Raw genomic sequence first — 27,528 nt, 5'->3', positions numbered from 1 at the left:
GGTCTCAATAGACCTCCATAAAGGGTCACCAGCACACGGCAAGGCAGGGATGTAAGTCCCGTCACTGGGATACTCATGTCCCCAGAGTCTCCAGGGGCTTCCCAGGCCTAGGCCCCAGGGCCCGCCTCTATCCTCCATGGGTCAAATGTGGAACAACTCCACACTAAGGGTCAGGATGGAGACAGTCACAGGGGCCTGGGAGCTCAGGACTGCCTTTTGTGACTGTATGGAGGAATAACACCATCTGCTTGTTGTCTGTCCCTATGCTAGGGCTGTGTGTGCTCAGGTATTCCGCTAAGCTCCTGATGACACTTAATCCTCACTACCCACAAGAGCACAAGCTAGCCAGCGGTAGACTGTGAACCTAAGTTCATATGACTTCCAAGTCCTGAGCTTTTTCCTTTTAAGCCACCTATGGTATCAGCACATGGGTTTGAATCACTCAAAAACATGGGGTAAGACATGAACCCAAGTTTTTGAAAGCCCATCTCCCTGGCAATGCTACTCCTACTGACAGGGAACCTTGCAGAACCACCAGCAGGTTGGTCTGTAATAAGAGCTGACCACTCACTAGTGCCCCTGAGTGCAGAGTACCAGGAGAAAGACTCAGGTGAAACGGCCACACCAGGCCAGTGGGCTTGGGTGGCTGGCTGAACCCCTGAGAGTTAAGTTCTAACACCGGCTCTATCACTGAGTGGCCTCTAGGAAGCCTGAGCAAGATGCTGTCTTGTCTGTTTTCCCCTTACCTGTATAAGGGAGAAGAAGTAGTAACCTGGATCCCCAGGCAGCTGCAGGGGATCTAAAAATGCCAGGAAGGCTTCTGGAATGCCTCTGGAATGCCAACACTTCAGAAAAGCTAAATACAAACAGTGGGACTAAATGCCAGGAATTTCTCACAGGGCTTTTCAAAGTGTGCTGCTGAAGCTGTGTCCCAGGAATGCAAGCACGGCTAATCTGCGCTGGGCCTCTCAGCGGTCCAGCACTTAACTGTTACCAATCCCTGGTGCAGTGAGAGGAGAAGCTCATCTGATGCAATTAAACAGCCAGTAAAAGAAAGTCTCTGAGGGCTCTGGACCTGCCATTTTTTGACCAGCAGTCCCAGCCAAGCAGGAAGATGACATCTGAAGGCAAAACCATCATAAGGCTCTTCAGCTGCCATTCTCTACAGTTAAGTGAAGCAGCAGAGACAAGGAGGTGCGTTCACACGTCCACCACCATCCCACTGACACACTGCGATGCCTCCTCTGGGCCGTGGCTACCAGAATGCTCATCCTGAAGCTTTCAGGGCCTGTGCCAGCAGGACGTCTATGTGATGAATGGGACGCAGGACTAAAGTGTTGGGTGAAGATGCCTAACCATCAGCACCTCCTTAGGCTAGAGACTGTTCACACAAACAGGAAGAAACGTTGAGGACATCAAGGCCTACTTTTCTATTCATGTCCAATGCAACACAATTGAGCAGTTAAGAATGAAATGAACTGTGTGGAGAGGGATGAGGCTGTGCCTCCCACTTGAATGAAAACTCCGTGATGTGCACCATATCCCCAACACCTTGGCTTCGTCACAAGTGAGCCACCAGGGTGGTGAGCTCACCGTCTCTAATTCATCTGCTACAAAGCCCTGCCCACTGGCTCTGCTCATCTGAGATTTAGAATGCAATCCCAATGACTGACAATGGACAGGAGGTGACACGAAAAATGGCTGTAGAAACTGTGTATGACACAAATGCCTGTGTGTCAGTGCCTGGCCCAGAGCAGACACTCACTGATCTGGCTGTGAAGTATGGAAGAGCACACTGGGCAGCACCCGCCACTCCACACAGTTGCCCCGCAGTCTCATATTGGCTTCCTAGCACTCATGAGAGGCCACACAGCACGCAGCACAACTGTGGTTTCAGTGCCTGAGTGCGTCACTTACCAGAACACCATGAAGGACACCCCTATGTGACAGACAGAATTGTAAAAGGGCTGAGGGCACAACAGGGAAGCCAGAGAGAGAATTTCTGCTATCATGAAGCTTAGATCCCAGTGGGAGACACAAATGTGTGTGCAGATAAATAATTACAGAGAGATGTGCTGGGAAGACCATAAGACAGACTCACTTGTAGGGTTAGCGGGTTGCTATTTTCCCTAAGGAGATTTCTGAGAAAGTCTTCAGGGAAAAATTTTGAAATTAAGAATGTTGACTCTAATATAAAGGTAAAATATCATCATTATGAACATGTACTCAGCAGATGACAGTCTTTGAATAGAGAATTGAGGGAATCTGCATGATTTGGTCAAGGACCTCCTCCAGTCAACACAACACAGTGAGTTCACACTTTGATGCCTCTACCCTACTCCAAACACATAGCACTGGCAGATAAAATATAGAACAGATGACAAAAAGACACGGACAGGTTCAAAAACAAGATTAAAGTGTCCAATACCAAACAGAAATGCAAAGCAGTGGGTGGGGCTGAAGCCACAGGCCTGCTGGCTCCAAGTCTGGAGCAGGCAGAGGCAGTCAGGAACCCTCTTTATCATGCAGGGTCAGAATAAACCACATTCCGCACAAGCGGGGGCCTGAAGCCAGGCTGGCGACCTGCAGCCTAGGGATCTCCCTAAAATAAGAAGCTGATATAAAAAACTTCTGAAGACCTCCACTGAGGGCCAGGGTTTTCAGTTTACTTAAACCTAGAAAGCCTGGAAGCTACAGATACCGCCCCTGGACCACAAATGAACCTAGTCACTCAGTTCCTGGCTCTGCAATATCACCAGGACCACTGTGGAGACAGGCCTCACAAGGCCAAAATCAGACCTGGTCCTGCACTGAGGTGCAGGTGTAGGTGACAATAGAAATAGTGAACTTTCCACTCCAAATGAACCTACAAACTGAATCTCAAATATGTGAAGAAATAGAATTTCTAAAAAGGCTACCAATAAAAGCAGTAACTGAAATATGAATTCACTCCAGATGACATTAATTTTATAGGACAATATGACAAAGGATTTCAAAAAACTTTTTATTATGCAAAAATTTAAACACAAGAAAGAATACAATAAAACCCCAGATAGCCATCAGCAAGCTTCAACAATTAGAAACTAAAGAGATCTTCTTTCATCTCTACCCTCTACCTTCTCCACCCCCAGGTTTCTTACAGATCTCTTCATCTACATAGCTTCAATATGTTGCTCTAAAAAATAAGGACTTTTAATTTCTAAAACACAACCATAGTACTATTGCATATCAAAAATAATTTAACATGAATTCTTTAACATCATCAGATATCCAGCCAGCATTACAATCTCCAATTGATGAATAATTTTAAATATGCATGTTTAAGTTGCTCAGAAAGGTAAAACAAAGTAACTTCTGATTTACAAAAAAGAAATTATGAACCTGAAACAGGCTAACCACCAAATAGGTAAAGATTATACATTTAAAACCTACAAAACAAAAAATGAAGTGGATAAGACAAACTCTAAGCTGAGAACAACAAGGGAAAAATTATCAAACTGAAATGAAGTACAGAGATTTGAGCAAGAATGTAGTAATAGAAGACAAAGATAAAAAGTCGGGAGGATTGCTTGAGTCCAGGAGCTGGAGACCAGACTGGGCAACAAAGCGAGACTCCATCTTCACAAAAAATAAAAATAAAAAGTTAGTTGGCTATGGTGGCACATGCCCGCTACTTGAGAGGCTGAGGCAGGAGGATTTTTTGGTCCCTGGAGTTTGAGGCTGTGGTGAGTTATGATCACATCACTGCACTCCAGCCTGGAGAAGAGAGTAAGACTCTGTCTCAAAAATAACAAACCCAAAGATAAAAAGTCTGATAAAAGCTAAGAACTGTGGAAGACAGACTGATGGTCCAGAATGTGTCTAACAGCTGTTTCAGAAGATGAGGAGGGAAAGACTGGAGAGGACAAGGGGGTAAGAGAGGGGAAGGAGGACGGAAGCCAGAGTAGAAGGCAGGTGAGAGGATGGGAGGTGGGCGAGGGGAAGGAGAAAGACACCAGTAGGGGTGAGTTAGGGAAAGTGGGAAAGGGGGAGAGGAGAGAGAGGGAGAGAATGGTAAACAGAAAAGACCAAATAAAATTATAGAAATAAGTGTAAGTAAATTGGTTACCACAAAAAGCACACGAAGGGGGCCTCCAAGATGGCCCCTGATGATCTCCACCTCCTAGGCCTCATGCCCCTGTGGGATCTCCTCTTGAGTGTAGGCTGGAACTTGAGACTCATTATTAATAAATGGAATATGGCAAAGTGATGGGATGTCACTTCCAAGATTTAGTTTTAAAAGACAGTGATTTCTGTCTTGCTCATACTCTTTTCCTTGTTCACACTGATGAGGCAAGCTTCCATTTTATGAGCTGCGTCCACTACCACTGTGAAGACAGGTCTCAGAAGGCCAAAATTACATAGTAAGACACTGAGGGTGGCCACTGACCAACAGCCAGTGAGGACCGGAGGCCCTCAGTCCATCAGTCCTCAAGGAACTGACTCCTGCCCACAGTCACATGAGTGAGCTTGGAAGCAGACCCTCCCCCAGTGGAGCCTTCAAATGAGATAGCAGCCCCGGCAGATACCTTGACTACAAGACCTTAGGGCAGAGGCACCCAGCTAAGCCAGGCCCAGATCCCTGACCCATAGAAACCACAAGATAATAAATGTTTAAGTCACTACATTTTGTAATTTGTTACTTAGTAATTGTTAACTAATATATGAACTGATTAATCTCACCCTTAAAAGAAAAATGATTATCAATTTGGATAAAAGAAAGGAAAAAAACCCTAACGACTTGCTACTTAGAAGAAACCCAAGCCCCCATACTAATGGTCTTACAGAAAAAAAGAAATCCTCTACTGGACATAAATATATAGTGGACTGTCTACTGTTTTATTTTGTTTACACAAAATGTTGAGCATTAAATCAAAACTTTAAAAATACACATACACATACACACACACAAACACGTGTACGTGCGAAAATAATGACCCTCCATATAGAGATAAAATACTGGAACCAGACACATTAATGGCCCAGACTGGAATTAATACAAAGGGACTTTAAATAACTATGATTAATATGTTAAAGAACCTAGTAGAAAAAGGTAAATATCACGTGTGAAGATATAGAGAATTTCCACAGAGTGATAAAACTATCTTGCCTCCATTGTTCATGATGAGAAATCAGTCTTTTATATTATTCAGGATTCCTTGTAGATGATGAGTCACTTCTCTCTTGCTATTTCCAAAATCTTTTCTTTGACTTTGCCTTTTGACAGCTTGATTGTGAAGTACTTAGGTGTGGATCCCTTTGAAATATTGTGCAAAGCCACATACATAGTCTTGGTCTTTTAAAATCCCAGGAATAGTAATATGAGCTTTTCAAAGCCTCCTATGGCCACCTCATTCCCTAGCTTTTCTTTTTGAGCTTTCAGGTTACCCTATTGTTTGCCCAAATTGTTATCTACCTCCCCAGGCAGCTATAATATTCAATGCCTCTGCTTGTTTTTGACAAATGTCCTCTGGGAAAAAGCTGTTGGCACTGGGCAACCTCTGAGTCAGGTTGTATAAAGACGGCCTTATAAGTGGGGTCTCTTTCAGGGAATCACCAGACAGGAAAAATAATGACATTTTTCTGGGAATGGGGCTTTGAAGGAGGTCCAACCCTTTTCTGCCCCTCCTGGTGGCTGGCAGGCTGCAAGTCTGCACCGTGCCTGTGGACTACAGGTTTTCAGGGCTACTGTGGAGCTGCAGGGGAAGCAGGGATGGGACATGATAAATTAAAATGCCACAAAGCTCACTTTTCTTACTCAGAGTCATTCATTTTTTCTTGAACAAATGCTCCTGGATTGCTGCAAGCCTTTGGTCAATTTTCAGAGTTCTGAAAAAATAGATTCTGACTAGTTTTGCCAGTTTTTTCATTGCTTTTATGAAAGAGGATTTTTAGAGACCCTTATTCTACCAGTTTCACTGACACCACCGGAAACTATAAAACAGAACCAAATGGAAATGCTAGAAATCCATTTCTAGCATGATATGGCATGAATTCATGGGTTTATTAGCATATTGGATGGAGCAAAAATCAGTGAACTTGAAAACAAGGCATTATAAATTATCTAAATTAAAACACAAACAGACAAAAGAATGAAAAATGAAATGGAACAGGGCCCCCAAGATTAACAGAACAATATTAAATATCCAAAGCATATATTTAATTGGAGTCCCAGTAGAAGAGAAAAGTGGGGCAAAAGAAATAAAATATATGGCCAAGAATTCTCTGGAGTTGATTGACGACAACTAAGTCTGAGACAACAAATCTGAGAAGCTCAGAAAAATTCCAAGCAGGAAGCTTTTATAAAATTCTTAAATAATTCCTTAAGTAATGGGATATTTTTGAACGTAGATTATGTTTTTGAAAAATAATTTCTAGAGCAACCCTAAAAAAGTAATCTAAAAAGCACAAATAGTCAATAGAGGAGATCACAGAATTCTAAATATATTGACTCATCCCCACTCTCCCCCACCAAAAACAAACCTGCAAGAAAGAAGCAAAGAGGAACAAAGAACAGATGAAACAAACAGAAATCAAACATCAAGATGGCTGACTTAAATAGTCACATCAGAAATTACATCAAATATAAACCAACTTAGCCCTTGTATTAGTTCCTGTTGCTATGGTATGAAATTACCAGAAACTTAGTGGCTTAAAGCAATATAAATGTCTTCTCTTACCATTCTAAAGGTCAGAAGTCTCAAACAGGTCTTATTTGACTACAATCATGCTAGTGGCAGGGCTGTACCTATCAGGGGGGTTCTAGAGAAGAATCTATTTCCTTACCTTTTCCAGTTCTAGCTAGAGGCTACCCCCATTCCTTGGCTCATGGCCTCACATCACCCTGACTTCTGCTACCCTTATCATATCTTCTTTTCTGTCTCTCCTGCCTTCCCCCTTCCCTCATAAGGACCTTGACATTACACTGAACCCACCTGGATAACAAAGGATAACCTCCCCATCACATATCCTTAACTTAATCACACCTGCAAAGTTCCTTTTGCCATGTGAGAGAAAACATGCACAGGCTCCAGGTACTAGAAGGTAGAAATCTTTGGGGGGCCATTATTCTTCCTATCACACTCCCCAATGAGAAGGCAAAGTCCTAACTTCGTGTTATTAATAAGAAATAGCTTTTAAATACGAAGACACAAAAATTTGGGGAAAAAACGAAAAAGATATATTGTGCAAATGCTAAGTATAAAAAAGCTGGTGTAGCTATATTAATATTAGTTAAAGAAGAATTCAAGGCAAAAAATAAGACCAGATATAAAGAGGGGCAGTTCATAATCATAAAAGGGACAATTATTCAAGAATAACAATTCTAAATGTATAGGTACTTATAATAAAACTCCTAAATACATAAAGCAAATCTGAGACTAAAGAGGAATATAAATAAATCCACAATCACAGTCAAATACTTTGATCTGCTCTCAAAATATTGATAGAACAAGTAGACAAAAAAATCAACAAGGATATGGAAGATTTGAACAGTATTATCATCCAACGTGACCCAAATGACATGTATACAACACTACATCTAACAACAGCAGGAAACACATGCTTCTCAAATACACATGGAACAGTCACTGAAATGGACCACATCTTGAGCTAATAAGTTTAAAAGGATGAAATCACACAAAGTATGTTCTATGATCACAAAAGCATTAAATTAGAAATTGTAAGACACCCAGAAAATCCTTACTGTTTTAAGACACCCAGAAAATCCTCAAATGTTTAGAAAATAAGCATATTACTAAATAACCCACAAGTCCTAACCAAAAGAAAAAGTAGTTCCTAAAAATAGACTTGGAAATGACAGATAATGCAATTAGCAAATGAGGACTTTAAAACTGCTACTGTAAGCATGTTGAAGGATTTAAAGAAAATGTAAACATAATGATATAAATGGAAGCTACTGAAAAGTACCAAATGGAATTTCAAGAGCTAAAATGAAAGGCTGAAAAAGTGAATACTACCTCAGGAACCTGTGGGACAATTTCAATATCAAGTGGTCTAGCATACATGTAATTGAACTCTTGGGAGGAGACAGTGGTAGTGGAAAAATATTTGAATATTTCAAGAATAGATGAAAAATTCCCAGATGTGTTCAGAAGTATAAACCATAATCCAATAAGCTAAGCTAACCAACTCAACAATATACACAATGTGATGAATGCAGTAATGGAAATATAAAAATTATATATCTGATCATTTAAAAATACATAATTTTCCTTGATTTACAAAACAAAACATAAGCCTTACCCCAAAGAATTTCCCAGTCCAGATGGCTTCACCAATTTTATCAAATATTTAAGGAAGAAATCATACAACTTCTAAGAAAATTCTTTCAGCAAATAGAGGAGGAAACAGTTCCCAACTCATTTTATGAGGCTGCTATAATGATACCAAACCAGTATTCCTCGAGAAAAGAGATGTAAAAATCCTTAATAGAAAAACTGGCAAATCAGTTCCATCAATGTGCAAAAAAGATAATACCCATAACCAACTAGGGTTTATGCCAGCAGGATGCTAGCATAACAACGTACTTCACCACATTAAAAAAGAATAAGAAGACAATCATACGATCATTTTCAATAGATGTAAGGAAAGCATTTGACAAAATATGACATCCATTCATGGAGAAAACTTTTAGAAAACTAGTAATAGAAGAAAGTTTCCTCAACTTGATGAAGGACACGTACCAAAAAAATCTATATATAATATCATGCTTATTGGTGTAATATTGAAGGCTCTTTCCCTAAGACAGCAGAGAAAAAGGTTAAAAAGATTTAGAGTATCTGATTAATAAAATTAACAAGGTTGGTTTAACAGACATATTTCTAGAATCACTACTCCCAAAATTAAATATCTACATTCTTTTACAGAGGAATGGAACATTTTAAAAACATCCCACTCTTGCAGGTCACACCCACCAAAAAAAAAAAAAGAATTTCAGTGCAATGAAAAGGACAGTTAAAATGAGTTGTGGTGAAATGTCTTCTTAAATAATTTGTGGGCTAAGATAAAATAATGATAGAAATTTCAAAATTACAAGAATAAAAGTTCTACGTTTAAAAAAATGTGTGATACAGCTGATGTGGTATCTGTGAGGTAAATGTACTTAAATGCAAAATTGAGATTTAAGCAAATTATTCATTTCATATGTGAATAAAATAGGATTCAGATTAAGTGACTTGCTGCATTATCACACAAGAGCAGGACTACGAAGACAGATTCCTGACTCCCAGGTCAGCAACCTCACATTTGGGGACCACGTCATTCCATCCTGAGCTGTGTGCTTTGACAATGTAAAAATCATTGGTGGATCACCAAACTGAACTAATCTAAGAACATGTATTATAACCATGCTTCTCAAATGTTTAAAGTGCATTTGAATCACCCAGTATTTTGATAAAAGGCAGATCCTAGCTTCTAGATTAGTCTAGACTCATCAAAATTGGGCCCAAGATTCTTTGGATCTGGGATGGGCCCAGGGTTAAACAGTTCTTTTTTTTTTTTTAAAAAAAGACAGGGTCTCACTCTGTCCTCCAAGAAATGTCCCGTGACATGACCTTGATCTCCTGGGCTTAAGTGATACTTCCACCTCAGCCTCCGGAGTAGCTGGTACTACAGGCGCATGCTGCCATGCCTGGCTAATTTTTTACTTTTATTTTTGGTAGAGACGGGATCGCATTTTGTTGCCCGGGCTGGTCTTGAACTCCTGGGCTCAAGCCATCCTCCCACCTAGGCCTCCCAAAGTGTTGGGATTACAAGTGTGAGCCATTACGCCTGGACTAGATTAAACATTTCCAACATTCCCAAGCAATGGTTTTGTTTTGTTTTGTTTTGAGGCAAGGTCTTGCTCCTTCACCCAGGCTGAAGTTTAGTGGCATGATCACAGCTCACTGCAGCCTCAACTTCCTGGGCTCAAGCGATCTTCCCACCTCAGCCTCCTAGTAGCTGGGATCACAGGCACATGCCACGATGCCCAGTTAATTAAAAAAAAAATTTTTTTTTTTTTTGGAAAGACGGGGTCTCCCTATGTTGCTGGGCTGATCTCAAACTCCTGGGGTTAAGCGATCCTCCCACCTTGGCCTCCCAAAGTGCTGGGATTACAGGCATGAGCAACCACGCCCAGCCTAGGTAATGTTACTTTGAGTACTAAGGCACTAGATCATGCCTATGGAAAGATAAATGATGGTTATAGTGAGATCGTCAAAACCCTGCAAGATCCATCATGGGTCTAAATTATGTTCCTCACAACCCTTACTTTAGATTAATGATAATGCACTCTAATTTTAAAAAATAATAAAGAGTAAGGGCTTCGGGGAACAGGCTTTAGACTCAGAAAAAGTTAGATTTGAATACTAGATCTGTCACTTCCTACTTGAGTGACCGTGGTCAAGTCAGAACTTCTCTTGCGGCATTATTCACAATAGCAAAGACTTGGAACCAACCCAAATGTCCAACAATGAGACTGGATTAAGAAAATGTGGCACATATACACCATGGAATACTATGCAGCCATAAAAAATGATGAGTTCATGTCCTTTGTAGGGACATGGATGAAATTGGAAATCATCATTCTCAGTGAGCTATCGCAAGAACAAAAAACCAAACACCGCATATTCTCACTCATAGGTGGGAATTGAACAATGAGATCACATGGACACAGGAAGGGGAATATCACACTCTGGGGACTGATGTGGGGTGGGGGGAGGGGGGAGGGATAGCATCGGGAGATATACTTAATGCTAGATGACAAGTTGGTGCAGCGCACCAGCATGGCACATGTATACATATGTAACTAACCTGCACAATGTGCACATGTACCCTAAAACTTAAAGTATAATAAAAAAAATAAATTTAAAAAATAAATAAATAAATAAATAAATAAATAAATAAAAAGAACTTCTCTATGCCAGAGTTTCGTAACCCATACAACGGAGAAATTAATATAATCTCTATTTCATGAGGTTGCAGTGAAGTTAAATAAGATCATACACATAAAGTACTAAACAAATATCTGGTACACTATAATTTTCTTCAAAATAAATGGCAGCCAAGAATTATTTTCATAATAAAAGTGTTATTAAATATTTAATCAGAAAAGAAAATATACCTATCCATGACCATATTAGATAACAGATTTTTAATAAAAAAGGCATATCTCAAGGACAAATATAACTTTGAGATGATATGGGCTAATCTCCACACTTGGAACTGATCCTGAGGTGCCCTGGGATGTTATATGTCAGTATCAGTGTTTTATCTTCCTTCATTACACCTGTCTTCCCTCCCTCTTAATATGTTCATCTATGGTATTAATAACTGTCAGAGTTCTTTCTAAAATGTGTTTTTAGATTTTTTATTGAAATATAATTCACATATCATAAAACCCTTTTAAAATCTATAATGCAGTGGGTTTTAGTACATTCACAGAGTTGTGCAATCATCACAACTATCTCATTTTAGAACATTTTCATCACCCCTAAAAGAAACTCTGTGTCCAACAGCAGGCAGCTCCCACCTTCCCCTACACTTAGCCCCTAAATGTCCATCAACTAACAGATGAATTTTAAAATGTGGTATATCTATATAATGGAATATCATTCAGCCAGAAAAAACAATGAAGTACTAATACATGCTACAACATAAATTAACCTTGAAAATGTTACGCTAAGTGAAAGAAGCCAGACACGAAAGGCCACATAGTATATGATTCCATTAATATGAAATGTCTAGATTAGGCAAACACATAGAGATAGAAAACAGATGAGTGCTTGCCAAGACCTGGGGGCCGAGGCAGGGGTGATGGGAAGTGACTATTAATGGGAGCAGGGTTTCCATCCAGGTGATGAAAATGTCCTAAACTTAAATTGTGGCAATGGCTGCACAACTCAATGAACACACTAAAAACCATGGAAATGTGTGCTTTAAATGGGTGATTTCATTGTTTATGAATATCTCAATAAAGATGTTAAAAATACATAAGATTACCAAAGAAACGAATTATATTGAAATACAGTTATCAAAATATTAAGAAAAAAAGGCCTGAGGTGAGCAGACCAGTGAGAGAGCCGATGCAGTAATCCAGGTTGGGGAGTATGACAAGGACTGAACTGAGGCTGGGTTGTGGGGTGAGGGGGTTCAACAGGAGAAGACTGACTGATTAGATGCAGCAGGGAAGGGAGGGAGGAAAGCACAATGATCCCTCCAGGTTCTGGCCGAAAATGAGAACTATGTCTACCTATGTTGTAATGATAAATGAAATTAGTGCACCTTATACTTGTATGTCATCTACACACAGCTACATACATTCCCACAGCTAATCCAGTATTTAGCATGTGGATATATGGTCATATAAATTTCCAAATTATTGCCAGATGCCAACTTGGCATAGGTATGTTCTTGTGTTTATACAGAGAGATGTCCAAAGAACAAATTTTATGTTCATTTTTCTGTTTACCTGCTTGTACTCTTCCTAAACCATAAATTCCTGGAGGCTGGAGGCTAGGGGCTAAATTGTGTTACCGCTTTATTCCCAGTGACACAGAGTAAATATTCCCTACAAGAATAAAATGGCCAGGCATAGTGGCTCACGTCTATAATCCCAGCATTTTCAGAGGCCAAGGCAGGAGGATCACTTGAGCTCAGGAGTTCAAGACCAGCTCAGGCAATGTAGTGAGACCTTATCTCTACTATTAAAAATAAAAATTAGCTGGGCATAGTGGTGCATGCCTGTAGCCCCAGCTACTCAGGAGGCTGAGGCAGGAGGATCACTTGAGCCCAGGAGATGGAAGCCACAGTGAGCTATGATAATGTCACTGCATGCCGGGCTGAGCAACAGAGCAAGACTGTCTCAAAAAAAAAAAAAAAGGAAAAAAGAAGGAATAAAATGAATGATGCTGAGAAGTTGATTTTGGGAAAAGGAGATGCTAATCATTAAGACAGTACAGTACACCGTGAGGTTTAAGAGGCTTGGGTTCAAATTCTGGCTCTAACAATTATTTGCAATTTCTCTGTGCCTCAGTTTCCTCATAGGGCTGCCATAAGGGTTTGCTGTGATTCTGCCCTGCTGTAGGTGTTCTCAATGCTTGGGCTTGTCTACTATGAGTCTGAAGAAGAAACTATTACCAAGAATCCATCCCTCCCTTCCTTCCATAAGCCAGCTTGGACAGGTGCACACCATTCCATGAGGCTGGCACAATTCAGAGGGAGATGCAGCTGATTAAGGGACTGCAGAAATGCAGACCTTCCTTCATTGACATCAAATGGGTCCTGCTGAGGCCCAAGCCTGGAAGAGTGAGGAGGGGCAGAGCTGAACAGGCATTGTTGACCCTAGGACCAAGTCCCAGCTCCTTCGAAGGCACAGAAAAATCAGGAGAGGCTGCTTCTCTAGGGTCATCTTCCTCACTTTCCAAAACCACCTACCTGTGCCAGGAGGGAGAGGCAACTCAGAAACATGCCAAGAAGAGGGATGCTCAAAGCCATGTCTTTGTTCCTCATTACACGATACAAATTTTCCAAGAGTCACTGATGCCTCACAAGGAAACTTTGAAAAAACATTCTATTACAAGACCATCTGCTGAAATACTGTAGGCTCTCTGCAACCCCCATTTCCTTTTATTACCAGGGAAAGCCTCATGAAAATTAGTCTCGTTCTGAAGGCTTGTGTCTGCTCATGCTGCTTTCTTCCAAATCTCCACCTGCAGGCTGCAGTGCTGACACTGCTCCCCCGCCCCATCTGCACTGTGGACATGGTGCCCATGGCTGGGAGAATGAGGGAACGGAGGCTTCAGGTGTGAGGGATCACAGGACAGATGGCCTCCCAGGCAACCAGAGCCTGCTCTCCTCCGTGTTGCCCAAGTAAGAAAAGAACAAGACAGCAGGGAAGGAGACGGTGGAAATGCTCAGGGACGGTTAACTCTGTGTATGTCTGACACATTTTATCCAATAAGTACCACATTCTCTGCAGCCTTCCTTCCTCTTAGCAACACCTAGATATTGGTCAGGGCAAAAGTATAATCTTGGTCATGACAAAACAAGAATCAGTGACACCTCATGAAACAATCAGGCATGAATCTATAAAAGCAACAGTGACCATTTATTACCAGTCAGTAAATAATTCCTTAAGTGTTCCATTAACTTATACAATAACCTAGTGAAATAGATATTATTAAACACTATGTATATATGCATGTATGAATGAATGAGACAGGGTCTTGCTCTGCCACCCAGGCTAAAGTACAATAGCATGATCTTGGCTCACCGCAGCCTCGACCTCCTGGGCACAAGCCATCCTCCCACTTCAGCCTCCCGAGTAGCTTGGACTACAAACACACCATGCTTGGCTAATTTTTTAAATTTTGGTGAGATGGGGTCTCACTATGTTGCCTAGGCTGGTGTTGAACTCCTGGGCTCAAGCAATCCTCCTGCCTTGTCGTCTTAAAGTGCTAGAATTACAGGGTGAGCCACCACACCCAGGCTAAACCCACTTTAAAGGCAAGAAAAATGAGGCACAGAGTAATGAAGTCACCCAGAGCCACATAATCAATACATGGCAGAGGTAAAGTTTTAAAGTAATGGGCTTCATCTCCTGGTGTAATAAGATCCTACCTGGTATAATTTTCCAAGCAAGGCTATCTTAAGACATCATGATATCATCTCTGCAATGTCTAATAAAGTTCTAGGGCACAAGGATGATAAGGTCGGAAATGAAATGTAGAGCCACTCTGGCGCACAATTCCCTTTAGTGGAGGGCTGGGAGGAACCCCAGATTTGCACAGAGTAACAATTAACCACAAGGGAGCTTGGACCAGTGAAAGCCCAAAGTGATGTCCATTTCTCCTCAGGAAGAGCAGGCCAGTCCCCTGCACTTGCTCCTGGCGTCCAACAGTCCTTACCTGTCGACATCCTCAGCGCACTGTCTTCCTGGGCATGTGCCATGAATTTTGTTCCTCCAGAGCAGAGCCAGCCTGGCTCAGGCAGAACAGCTGAGCCCTGGTCTACACAGGCATACCTAGCTCAGCCAGCACCTCCGTATCCCTGCAGACGCCCTCTCTCCTCTTAGCATCTCCACACAATCTCTGCTACAGCACTTTGCCTCTCCCGGTCAGTCCCCACTGCTGTTTCACTCTTGTGTGCACTGTCTTCAGTACCAAAATTGTACTGAATGCTTGTGGAACCAGGACAGTTCTAAAAGCCTGGGATCCTGCGATGAGTGAGACACACAGGAAGGGATGGACAGATGAACATAAATTAATGAGTGAATGTGGTGTCAGATGGTGATGAAGGGCTGTGAAGAACAGAGTGGCGGTCCAGAGAGGCAGGGGTGAGGACTCATTCATAGGGAATGACCAGAGAAGGTCCCTCTCAGGAGGTGACATTTGAGCTGAGAGCTGCATGACAGGATAGAAGGCCACGAAGATCTTAGGGAAGTTCATTCCCTGCTGAAAAAACCAATGCAAAGGCCTCTGAGTGGGAACAAACATGACATATTCGAGGGACATAACAAACACCATAACAAATACCTGGGAGTGCAGTAGGGGAGTGGTGAGATGCAGCATGAAAAACAGGCTGGGGCCTAACGGCGCAGGGCCTTGCAGCCCTGGTGAGGTGGTGCACTGCCTTCTATGAGCACAGGGGCCACTGGAGAGCTCTGAGCAAGACAGCGATATGATCTATTTATTTATTTTTTAAATCCAGCTCATAAAAGCTGAACTGGAAGGCTGCTGCCCAAGAGGACAGACTGATTATCTCCCTTCCCACACCGTGCACTCACATGTACAGGCACACAAAATATTAACTGTGGTTGTGACAGCTGTAGCTACGGAAAGGTGGCAAGGAGAAACCTTTACAGAAGAAATAATATGCGATTTTCTAGCTGAACACCTTTTAAAAAGTAATGCTGGAGAACAGAATCCCTGCCTGTGAGGGAGGCAAGGGCTGTCTTTAGGTACAGGGTAACAGCATGCTGCTTGAAATAAGCAAGAGTCGGGTAAAGCAGAGCTTACTCATGCTTCTAAATCTGCAGGCTGAAAAGAGAGAGATGGGGAGGGAGAAAAGGAGCCAGTGATTCAGCTCTGCTGCCTGCTGCTTCTCACTGCAGCTCCAAACAGTAAGAGTTCAGAGAAGTTGCTCAAACATGACCAGCAACAGACCTATAGTTCCTTGCAGAGAACAAGAGTGATGAACTGCCCAGTCTCCAGGTGGGAAATTCATGAACTGAGCAGAGCCGGCCAGGTGTGTGTGGTCTTCCATGCCCAGAGAATCCCCACTCCTCCCAGCCCCACTCTGATGGCACTTCAGACCTCAGGGATTGTAAGCCCATGAGTCAGAAACGTTCTCTGGAGAGCCGTGAGAGAAAGGTTCTCTGGAGAGCCGTGAGGTTAAGGGAGTCAGAGAAGTGGCCCCTACCTGACCAGAGAACAAGCTGCCTGGCCACTGTCACACCCTCAGCCCGTAATGACGTCAGGCAGGCAGGCAGGTGCCCCACACCTACTGGAGGGATCGGGGCTGTGTGGGGAGCACTGTCCTGCCTCTGCTGTTGGCACCTACACCTGGGCTAAGAGGACAACACTGGAGAATAGGGAACTGTTGGCCTGCAGCTAGGGTGGGGCTCACTGGGCCATCTCCATCAGTTAAGCTCTCAGGGGCCCCAGAGGCTGGTCAGAAATCTGTTCCAACTGTTTGTGGATCCATCTAGGATCTCCCACCCGGGCTACTTCTCTGGAGAATGGATATTAGAAACTGGAAAAACACTTTTCCTTGACCTAGTCTCAACCAGCTACAAATACTGCCCATGGCACAGCGGAGCTCTTATTCCTCCAGACACACCAGGGCTTCCAGGGCCTGCGCTTCTGGCTCCTACTGTTCTTTGCCAGAAATGTCTCTTTTTCTATACCCTGCCTGCCCAAGTGCTCTGCTGTTGCCGACTGTCAAGGACCCAGTCAACGCTTCCTTCAGCACCCTATTAAATCCCGTGTTGGAGTCTTGGGGAGGTTCTGTCCAATTTCCAAGTAGGAAGCTGTCCTATATCTAAGTGGAGATCAGATATGTATGCTCTTTCTGTCCTGAAGTAGCCAGGGATAGGCACCCCACTTGGACTCAGATAGTCATCATCACACAAAACTGAACCCTGAATAAATGACACAGAAAGGAGGGACTGATAGAGATTGGCTTGACGGAGACCACAGCAACAGCAGTAGTAGCAAGAGTACAATGATGCAACTGGTAGGGCTTCATGACCTAGGAGCTCCCCTGCTTCTGGCCCATTCCCCAGGCCTGGCCCTCCAGCTCCACACCCACAGGCGAGCCCCCAACAACTTTCCAATTAATTCCCTCTGCTTATGATAGCCAGAGCTGGTTTCTATGGCTATAATCAAAATCCCTGAATGACTTATTTTTTCTTCTCTCTCCATCCAAACAGAACTGTATCATCTATCTGTACTCCCATAGCACTTAAATATATCCTATAATTATTCTAATTATTCTTATATTAATTGGTCTATAGCTATTGATCCCCCTGCAGATACAGGGGCTTCATGAAAGCAGCAGCCCTGAGTCACTTCTGTTGGTGTCCCCACGCCTGGCATGAAACTTGATAGGCACATGATGCATAAATATATGTTGAGCTGAATTTACACTTTCAAGATACATTCATTATTTCACACATATGATGAATAATTAAGTAACGTTATTGGTAATTCTAACAAAAGCAAAACACAGGCCAGCAAATACAGTGCTGTAATTTTCAACAATCTTCTCGAGAGGTTGTATATTTATTCTCCAAGGACTCATCATTATTATACCACTAAGTATTGAGTGGATGCTAGACAAGGGCCCTGAACTCAAGATGGCATAGCTATCAGACAGCAAGGCTGGACTTTCGTAGGTCTACATAGTTGGGAAGCCCACATTCTTCCCACTCGCCACACTGCTTCCCAGTAGGTCTCCATCAAAGACATATCGCGTGCAAAGCACTGTGTGAATGATTCTAACAAAGCTGCTCTTGTTCAAAATATTGTTTAGAAACTGTTTTCAAATTTAACACATTTATGCAGATCTTTAGAAGTGGCAAATCTTCTGTCTTTCAGGAAGGTATTGAGTTTCTGGAAAGAGCTGAGTGTCTGTACCCGTGCCAAGGAAGGAGGCAAGGTGTCCTGAAGGGGTTGGAGCCAGTCACAGTATATGAAATGTACTCCCAACTTCGGGAGGAAACTGTCTCCCTAATATGGCTCCTTAACTAACAAGTCCTTAGAGTACAGGGCTTTTACTCTGCTTTGAGCGCTGAGAGACATATGTATGAGCATGTGCCCATGTGCATGTACATGTGTGTGTGCATGTGCATGCAAGTGGCATGTGGGCACATGCATGCACACATGCAACAGACTACTTCTTACTGCCTATGAATACTGTGTCACTATGTGCCTCATTCCTCCCCGTAACTTTCTTAGCCACTTGGGGAGCATCTAGCACAATACGAGGGCTGTATCTGCCAAGTGCATAACCCAAAGTGATGACTGTGAAGGCAAGGGGCTAATGTGAGGTCCTCCCCACCCTTTCCATATCTGTAGACCTTGGCTGGGGGAGAAATTCCCCTCTTGTGGTCCCTTCTCCTTCTGAGAAGGGGTGTGGTGGCCCTAACTCAGCTGGCTCTAATAATTTCTGGTCCCACACCAGCCCTCCCCCTTTCTCTGGGTCAGACCACCAGGAGGCATTACTTGAGTCCTGTTTCCAAAGATGCTACAAAGTGGAAAGAGTAAGTAAAGCACAATGACACGTGAAGATGGCAGCAATTCTAAGAACCAAAAGACTCTCCAGTCTTCCTGTATCTTCCTCTTGGCAAAGGCAAGAAAGAATACCATTCTTCCTTTGTAAAACAGGCCCTGAGGACTTCACGGCTCAGAATCTGAGAGGTTTAAGCAGGAAACAAGCAGCACAAGTTTGCAGGAAGGATCTTGCCAGCTTTCATCATCTATTCCACAAATATTCAAAAGCAGCTACTGGATAACTGGCACTGAGTGGGATGTTATGGAGATGGTAGAGACGGCACCCACCAAGCCTGCAGATGAAGGTGCTCTGCCATTGCTGAACCATGGACACCACCCCTGGATAAGGCTAACTTAGAATAAGAAAAGGCAGTAAGGTTCTGGAGAGAGGAAGAGACAGGAGATATTCATTCAACAGCCTACAATAAGTCCTAGAGAAGCCATCATATACATTAACTATTTCATTAGATACTTACAGCCAGAGAGACCTCGTTTTGAATCCCAATTCTGAACCTTGCTAAGTGTGTGGCCCTGGCAGAGCCGCCTTGCCTCTCTGAGCCTCAGTTTCTCTATCTATACTGGGGAAAGGACTAACAGCATCAAGTGTGAAAAGCTCCTGGCACCTCATAAGAGCTGAATAATTGTTAAGTCCTTTTTTTCCTCTTCTTTAATCAACACCTGTTGGCCAAATATTTTTAGACATATTTGAAAAGCATTTATCCCATCTTTTTATCCCTTGCTCCAGGGAAGATCCCAAAACAGTGACAGCTACCACACCCACTGAGTTAGCCCCTCGCACTCCTCACTCAGCACACAGATTACATGCTCATTGCTCACCTGAGACCAACGATCTTCTCATCCGGACATTAAACCAAACACACTCTTCTTCTTGATGGCAGGAGTTGGGGGTAAAGGACGGCTTGAGTTTTCCCTTCTTCAGTATTAGCAGAGTCTCCCCTTTCGCACGGAAATTTAGAACAATTCTGAAGCACACATATTGAGTATGAGCCTGTTTCCCAGCTTGGGGGACACAGGGCCCATCTTCTGAGTCCAACCGTAAACACGCACATTTTCCACCGCACCAGATATCAGCCTGGGGCTGATCGCCTACAGCCCCAGGAGAGACCTCTGTTAATTTAAGCGTGTTCTGCTGAGCCCTGCTGTGTACAAGGTGTTGTGGGCACTGAGATAGATGAAACAAGGTCTCCACTCATCACTTACATCGAGGAGAGAGACATAAAACTAATTGCAATACAGCACTTAAGATATCACAGAGGTGGCAGAAGAGGCAAGCTTGCCCAACACTGCCTTAGAAGGATTGAGTGAGGCCTGGAGAGGAGGCAGCACGCTAGTTAAAGGCTGGCAGGGCTGGCCGGGTACGGTGGCTTATGCCTGTAATCTCAGCACTTTGGGAGGTCGAGGTGGGCGGATCAAGAGGTCAGGAGATCAAGACCATCCTGGCTAACACAGTGAAACCCTGTCTCTACTAAAAATACAAAAAAATTAGCCGGGCGTGGTGGTGGGCACCTGTAGTCCCAGCTACACGGGAGGCTGAGGCAGGAGAATGGCGTGAACCCGGGAGGTGGAGCTTGCAGTGAGCCGAGATCGCGCCACCGCACTCCAGCCTGAGCAAAAGAGTGAGACTATGTCTCAAAAAAAAAAAAAGAAGACTGGCAGGGCCACCCAGGAGAGAAGCGGGCAAAGCACACAGGGTGCGGCCCCCGAGCAGGCCCTGGTACACTTAGGTGCTGTCCTGTGAGCAGCTGCGCTGCTGCTTTGCTGGAGCCGAGAGTGAGTGAGGAGTGACAGGGAATGAGGCCAGAAAAGGCAGGTGAGCCAACACCCACAGGACCCCAAACATCCGGTCAGGGATCTGGATGCTGTCCTCTGAGTAACAGAGGGACACTCAGAGTTTCACCAAAGGACATGAATATCCAGCACTGCCTCTTCCTAAGGCCAGTCTCTGTCCGTGTTAAAAGTAGACTGCAAGAGATGAGGATAAGAAAACCGTGCGGACAACACATGGTTTAGACAAGACACAATGAGACCGGAAACCCAAGTAGCAGCCGTAAAGAGACTCCATTATGAAGAGGAATTAAAGTATGAGGAAGAAGGTTTCTACCCCAAAGAAAGGTGAACAGAACACTGGTAGAGCAGGGGGCGAGGAAGACAGCAAGTTCTGTTGTGATCGTGCTGCCCACAGGGCACCTGGGGTCTCCAGCAAGAGGCACCCAGGAGGAAGATGGACTGTGGGTCTCCCCAGGCATGCAGGGTGCATGGCAGCTGAAGCCACAGGGTGAAAGCCTGGCTAAAAATGCCTGCAACCCTTCACTAAGTGCGCCCTAAGAAGCTCTAAAGAGGCATAAGATCCAGAGGCCTCCTTTTAGTCTTCACAATCCAGGTGGGGCCCAGTGGCATATAATGACATGAGGTGGCCAACACTAGCATGAACAGTGAAGTGTCCACTTTCCACATGGCAGAAGAACTCCTCCCACACCAGCCCTCCTCTTAGCTCAGGCTGCTACCACAAACACCACACACTGGTGGCTTAAACAACAAACATGACTTATTTATTTATTTAATTAATTTATTTTTTGAGACAGAGTCTCACTCTGTGGCCCAAGCTGGAGTGCAGTGGTGCGATCTCGGCTCACTGCAACCTCTGCCTCCTGAGTTCAAGCAATTCTCCTGTTTCAGCCTCCCAAGTAGCTGGGACTACATGTGCGTGCCACAACGCCCAGCTAATTTTTCTATTTTTGGTAGGGGCAGGGTTTCACCATGTTGGCCAGGCTGGTCTTGAACTCCTGACCTCAGGTGATCCACCTGCCTTGGCCTCCCAAAGTGCTGGGATTATAGGTGTGAGCCACTGCACCCAGCCAACAAACATTTATTTCATCACAATTCTGGAGGTGTGAAAGTCCAAGATCAATGTGCCAGCAGATTTGATGTCTGGTAAGGGCTCTCTTCCTACTTGCAGACAGCCACCTTCTTGCTCTGTCGTCACGATAGAGAGAAAGAGAGCAAGAGAACTCTTGTTTTTTCTAATTCCTATAAAGATACTAATCCTACCATGGAGGCCCCACCCTCATGACTTCCCAAAGCCCCACCTCCATGTACATCACACTGAGGATTAGGGCTTCAACATACGAATTTTGTCAGGACACAAACATTCAGTCCATAACATCTCCTGCAGAAATAAGTGATAGATTCTAGACAAAATATAAAAAACAACCCTCTAAAGGCCCTGGAAAATGACCAAAGGCAAGCAGAAGTTGGAGGAGAGCTGATATGTGGGAGCAGGAAATAGTACCAGGTGAGTTTCCTGTTTTTATGGGTCTTACCTAAGAGCTGGCTTCATTTGGTGTCACATTGGGAGGCTAGAGATCAAACAGAAAACCAGAAATCTGAGTCTGAGGATGGCGCAGCATCTGGAGAGTGAGGGGGAACTCCCCAGAAAGGAGAGTTCCACAACCTGCATAGAAACTCTGCCCTAATCTCTGGCTGATCACTGAACTACATACATATAGGGCAAAATTTGTGGTATGCAATAAAAACGGTCATTAGAGGGAATGTGGCAGCTTTAAACCTCTATATTAGAAAAGAAGGTGCCAAATCTATGATTTATAGTTTCACTTTAAGAAGGTTTAGGAAATAACCCCAGCTAATTAAACCCGAAGTAAGCAGAAGAAAAGAAGTAATAAACATAGGAGTGGAAATCAATGAAATCAAAAGCAAACAATAGGAAAAAAATAAAGTCAAAAATTGGTTCTTTGAAAAGATACACAAAATTTATAAATTCCTAGCCAGAATGACCAAAACAAAAAGGGGAACGCAATGATCAACAGCTGGAATGAAAGGGGGGACATTACCGAGTGGTACAAATAGTGCAGGCTCCTGGGAGCAGAGCTGCTAAGATGACTTTGAGGAGGGCCTCTCCTGAAAGGCAGGTAGACCCTGGACTGAAGGGGTACTGGAATAAACACTTAAAATGTTCTAATGCCAACATACATTCCCCCTCCAAAACAGGATGTTCCTCCTTCTCACCAAAGATCACATGGACTCCCTTGAGGGCAATCATAAGCAGAGGCCCCAGAGATAAACCACTGGTGTCCTGTCCCATCCGACAGGACGGGTCTGCAACACAGAAGCCCTGCTTCCCAGATTTCAGAGTGGCCTCTGTCCAGGCCTGATTTGCCAGCTGCGTCAGTTCCGGGAGCCTCCCGTGTTCCCTCACACACTCCCTTTTACTTAAGTTAGCCAGAGCTGATTTCTGTTGTTTCCAACCAAAGAACTCCAACTGATACTGGAGGCCTGGGCATCCCCAGTCAGGACAAAAAACAGGGACATGGAGTACAGCACTGAAGCTAGCGGGAAGAGAATCAGCCAAGGTTGAGTTGCTGGGACCTGTGGAGCATCCAAGAGAAGATGTGAAGTGCACCACTGGTTTCATAGGGTAGAGCTTTGGCAGAGTCCTTAGCTTACAGAAGATAACTGAAACCACGAGGTAAGATGACATTTCCAGGGAAAACACACAGTCTTCAAAGAGAGAGGCTGAGGATGTAAGCTTGGGGAGCCCAACCGTCATGGTGGGAAGGAGAGGAGGATGCACCGAAGAGACAGAGAGGGACAAGGCCAAGGAGTTGCAGAAGGGGACCAGGAAAGGCTTCCCAGAAGAAACGAGACCTGAGACTTGAAGAATAAATAGGAGTTAATAGGTGAAGGATGTTCAGAGGGGCACAGGGAGGAGAGAGCCAAATAGGAGGAAGCTACAGTGTGCCATGAGAAGGGAGCAAGAATTTGACATTTCTGAACATGTGCTCTGGGCCAGACCCTGAAGAGAACAAACTCTCTGGCTTATTTTCTGCAGCCTCCCTCCACTCCACCCCTGCCCCACCTTGCTGGGATGAAAGCTTGTTCTCCTTTACTTTCCAGGCTCAATTAACAGCACAACCATTCATCTATATCTTTTTCTTGCTCAAAAATCCCATTCTCCTCTAACTTTGTAACAACAATAGTGATTGGCACATGGTGAAAGATCCCAGATGACAGTGGCATCTCAGAAGACTTCACAGGTTCTCCATGTCAGAGCCCAAGAAAGGTTAAAGAAGGTGAAGCCCTAACCCCACATCCCCAAGCCATACCAGGTTGTTTCTGGAACTGTGTTCCTGGAAGGCACCCTAGGGCTGCTGCAGCACAAGGCTGATTGGGCAGTCAGATGGGCCCTCCATCCTTCCCTCCACCAAGGCAACCTCATGTGGACTTTTCCTGCTACACACTCCTGAATCATTCTTTCTATTTCCCATCATTCATTCTGGCTCAGGCCACATCAACTGTCTCCCAGATGACGCATGGCAGCCTGGAACTGCTTTCATCCTCCAACCTCTCTGTGCTCTGGAACACTCCTCATACTGCAGCAAGAATAATATTCCCAGGACACACATCTGATTGTGTCATTTCCTTGCACGAAGCCTTCAATAGTTGCACAATGCCCAGAGAATAAGGTCCAAGCCTTCTTAAAATGGCTTTTGAGAGCCTAAAGAATCTGGTTCTTGCTCACCTCTCCAGTGTCATTCCTCCCCCTTGCCTCCAACTTCTTTGGCATCCTTTGACATGCCAAATTCTTGCTCTCACCTCCTGGCACACCATAGCTTCCTTCTACTTGGTTCTCTCCTCCCTGTGGCCCCCCCCAAACATCCTTCACCTGTTAATTCCTATTTACTCTCCAAGTCTCAGGTCTCATTTCCTCTGGCGGCCTTCCCTGGTCCCTCAGGCCCACACGTCCTTTCTGTGGACCAGAGAACTCTCAGTTTCCACTGTCACTGTAGTCACTGGCTGGATCTTGTCCCAATTCTGCAAAAATTGGCCACATGGTGGATGTTGAAGCTCGGGGTCATGCCAAAAAGGAGGCCTTAGTAGTAGATTCCTATTGTCAACACAGTGTGGTGACAAACATCTGTTTAGGAGTCAAAGGACATGGTCTCTAGTCTCCACTTTTATTATTAGATATATATATATAAGATCCTACATAAGTGACAATCTCTCTAGGCCTCAGTTTCCCCATCTAACTCAGGGGAATAATGATGCCTCCTTCTGCCGCCATTACAAGGACACAATTATATAACACACACAGAGAGCCTAACATAATGGTAGGCAAATACAAGGCAATGACTATTAGTGTCTCCTCACACACAAAACAGGAAAGGGAACTTACCAGTAGCTAGCCTTCAGAATATGAAAATACCCCTTCTCTCTACTTACTGAATACTTGCTACTGCCAAATATGAAGATAAAAGCTTCCTCCTGGGTCCTTGCTGTCCAAATACTCACAATCCACACATGACTGTATTTATAAGACTGCATAGGTAAAAGGCATCATCATAAAAACTTTTCACCAAGGAACTCACCACTTATAAACTGGTCTCCAATAATATATTTCCACCCATCACATCAGCCTTTCTAAGCCCTGGACAATGGAATTATGTCCATGCAAGAGAAAATAAAACCAAGACTTGTTTGAGAAGCCAAATCCTCTTCTGGAATATCTTAGTGTTGGTGTTACCTTGAATCATTCAAATAAAGGCTTTACCCGGCTACTTCATTTGATGAAGGGGGAAGTTTCTGTGGAGATTATTTCTTGAGTATTTTTATTAGCAGGTCTACCAAAATCTAGAATTATGAAAGGAGACATCCTGTGGGATGATAGAACACTACAAAAAATTTGGAGAGAGTCCTTCAGAGAGAAGAAAATGATGACAACTGGAAGCACAGAATTGCTAGAAAGAAATAAACAGCAGTGGAAAGAGTAAACGTGTTTGTTGCATTGTTCTGGAAATGGTAACCCACAGGTTGTTAGACCAAATTGAAAAGAAGAGAAAGACAAGTTATATGCTATCTGCAAGAGATACACCTTTAACTATAAAGAGCATGAGAAGGTGAAAAAAGGATGGAAAATGATACACCATGCAAACACTAAAAGAAAGTTAAAGTAGTAAAGTTAACATTAAAGTAGACTTTAAGGGAAGAAGTATCACTAGAGATAAAGAAAGATATTTTACAAAGACAAAAGAATCATTTTGGCACAAACATATAGAGTCCCAGATTTATATACATCTAATAATTATTTGCATATTTATTATTTAAAGTAAAAGTTGACAGAACGGATGGACAAACCCACAAACATAAATGAAGACTGGATACTCTGTGACTGATAGCAGACCAAAAAAAGTAAGAAAAAGAGAAAATCTGAATGACACAATCAAGTCAACCGAATTGACATATACAGAACACTACAACCAACAACTGTAAAAACAAAATCACGTTACTTTCAAGCGCAATGGAACATTTTCCAGAACAGAGCATATACAAGGCCTTATGATAAAACACATCCCAACACATTTCTCTGAAATCATACAATGTATATTATTTGAGTACCATGAAATTAAACTAGAAATAAATAACAGAAAGATAGCTATGTAACTATAAAAGTCCCCACACTAGAAGCAGTATACACATAATAATATATACCTCAAATTCAAAAAAAAATCAAAATAGATTAGAAAATATTTTGAGGTAAATGATGAAAATGTGATATACCAAATTGTGGAAAAAAGCAAAAGCTGTGCCTAAAGGAAAAATTATAGCCTTAAAAGACTATACTAGAGAAGAATGGTTTAAAATCAATCTAAGTTCCCACCTTGAGAAGTTAGAAAAAGAACAGCAAAATAATGCCAAAGAGAAAAGAAGACAATAAATAGTAAAGGATACAAATCAATAACATAGAAAATAAGTGTACAATTAAGAAAATCAAGAAAGTCAGGCCGGGCACGGTGGCTCACACCTGTAATCCCAGCACTTTGGGAGGCTGAGGTGGGCGGATCACCTGAGATTGGGAGTTTGAGACCAGCCTGGCCAACATGGTGAAATCCCGTCTCTGCTAAAAATACAAAAATTACCCAAGTGTGGTGGCGTAATCCCAGCTACTCAGGAGGCTGAGGCAGGAGAATCAATTGAACCTGTAAGGCAGAGGTTACGGTGAGCCGAGATCGTGCCATTGCACTCCAGCCTGAGCAACAAGAGTGAAGGTCCGTCTCAAAAATAAAACCAACATTTGACTTTTTTTTTTTTTTTTTTTTTTGAGACAGAGTCTTGCTCTATCACCCAGGCTGGAGTGCAGTGGCATGATCTCGGCTCACCGCCACCTCTGCCTCCCGGGTTCAAGAGATTCTCCTGCCTCAGTCTCCCGAGTAGCTGAGATTACAGGCGCGCACCACCACACCCAGCTAATTTTGTAGTTTTAGCAGAGACGGGGCTTCTCCATGTTGGTCAGGCTGGTCTTGAACTCCCGACTTCAGGTGATCCGCACACCTCAGCCTCCCAAAGTACTGGGATTACAGGCCTGAGCCACTGTGCCCGGCCAAATGTTGGTTCTTAAAGATTTAAGAACCAGCATTTGATAAAACTCTCAGCAATAGAAATTGGGAATAGAAATTCGATAGAGTATCTAGAAAAACCTACCAGCTAACAACATAATTAATGATGAAATATTGAACATTTCCCTCTTATGTCCACAATTAAGAGAAAAATATGCACTATAATTATTTTTTATTTTTATTTTTTAGAAACAAAGTCTCACTCTTCACTCAGGCTAGAATGCAGTGGTGTGGCGATTATAGCTCACTGTAGCCTCAAATTCCAGGACTCATGTGAACCTCCT

The 27,528-nt window shown here is 43.3% G+C and overlaps 1 protein-coding gene across 18 annotated transcripts in view; it reads right to left on the bottom strand.

Annotated features, from left to right (window-relative positions):
• Positions 1-27,528, bottom strand: part of CHCHD6 (coiled-coil-helix-coiled-coil-helix domain containing 6) — a 259,379-nt gene that overhangs the window by 109,629 nt on the left and 122,222 nt on the right. The gene's annotated exons all lie outside the window — the stretch shown is intronic.

Source organism: Pan troglodytes, chromosome 2, assembly GCF_028858775.2.
Source record: "Pan troglodytes isolate AG18354 chromosome 2, NHGRI_mPanTro3-v2.0_pri, whole genome shotgun sequence".
Taxonomy (NCBI): domain Eukaryota; kingdom Metazoa; phylum Chordata; class Mammalia; order Primates; family Hominidae; genus Pan; species Pan troglodytes.
The sequence above is the reverse complement of the archived record's forward strand: the minus strand, read 5'-3'. Positions and strand labels throughout refer to the sequence as shown.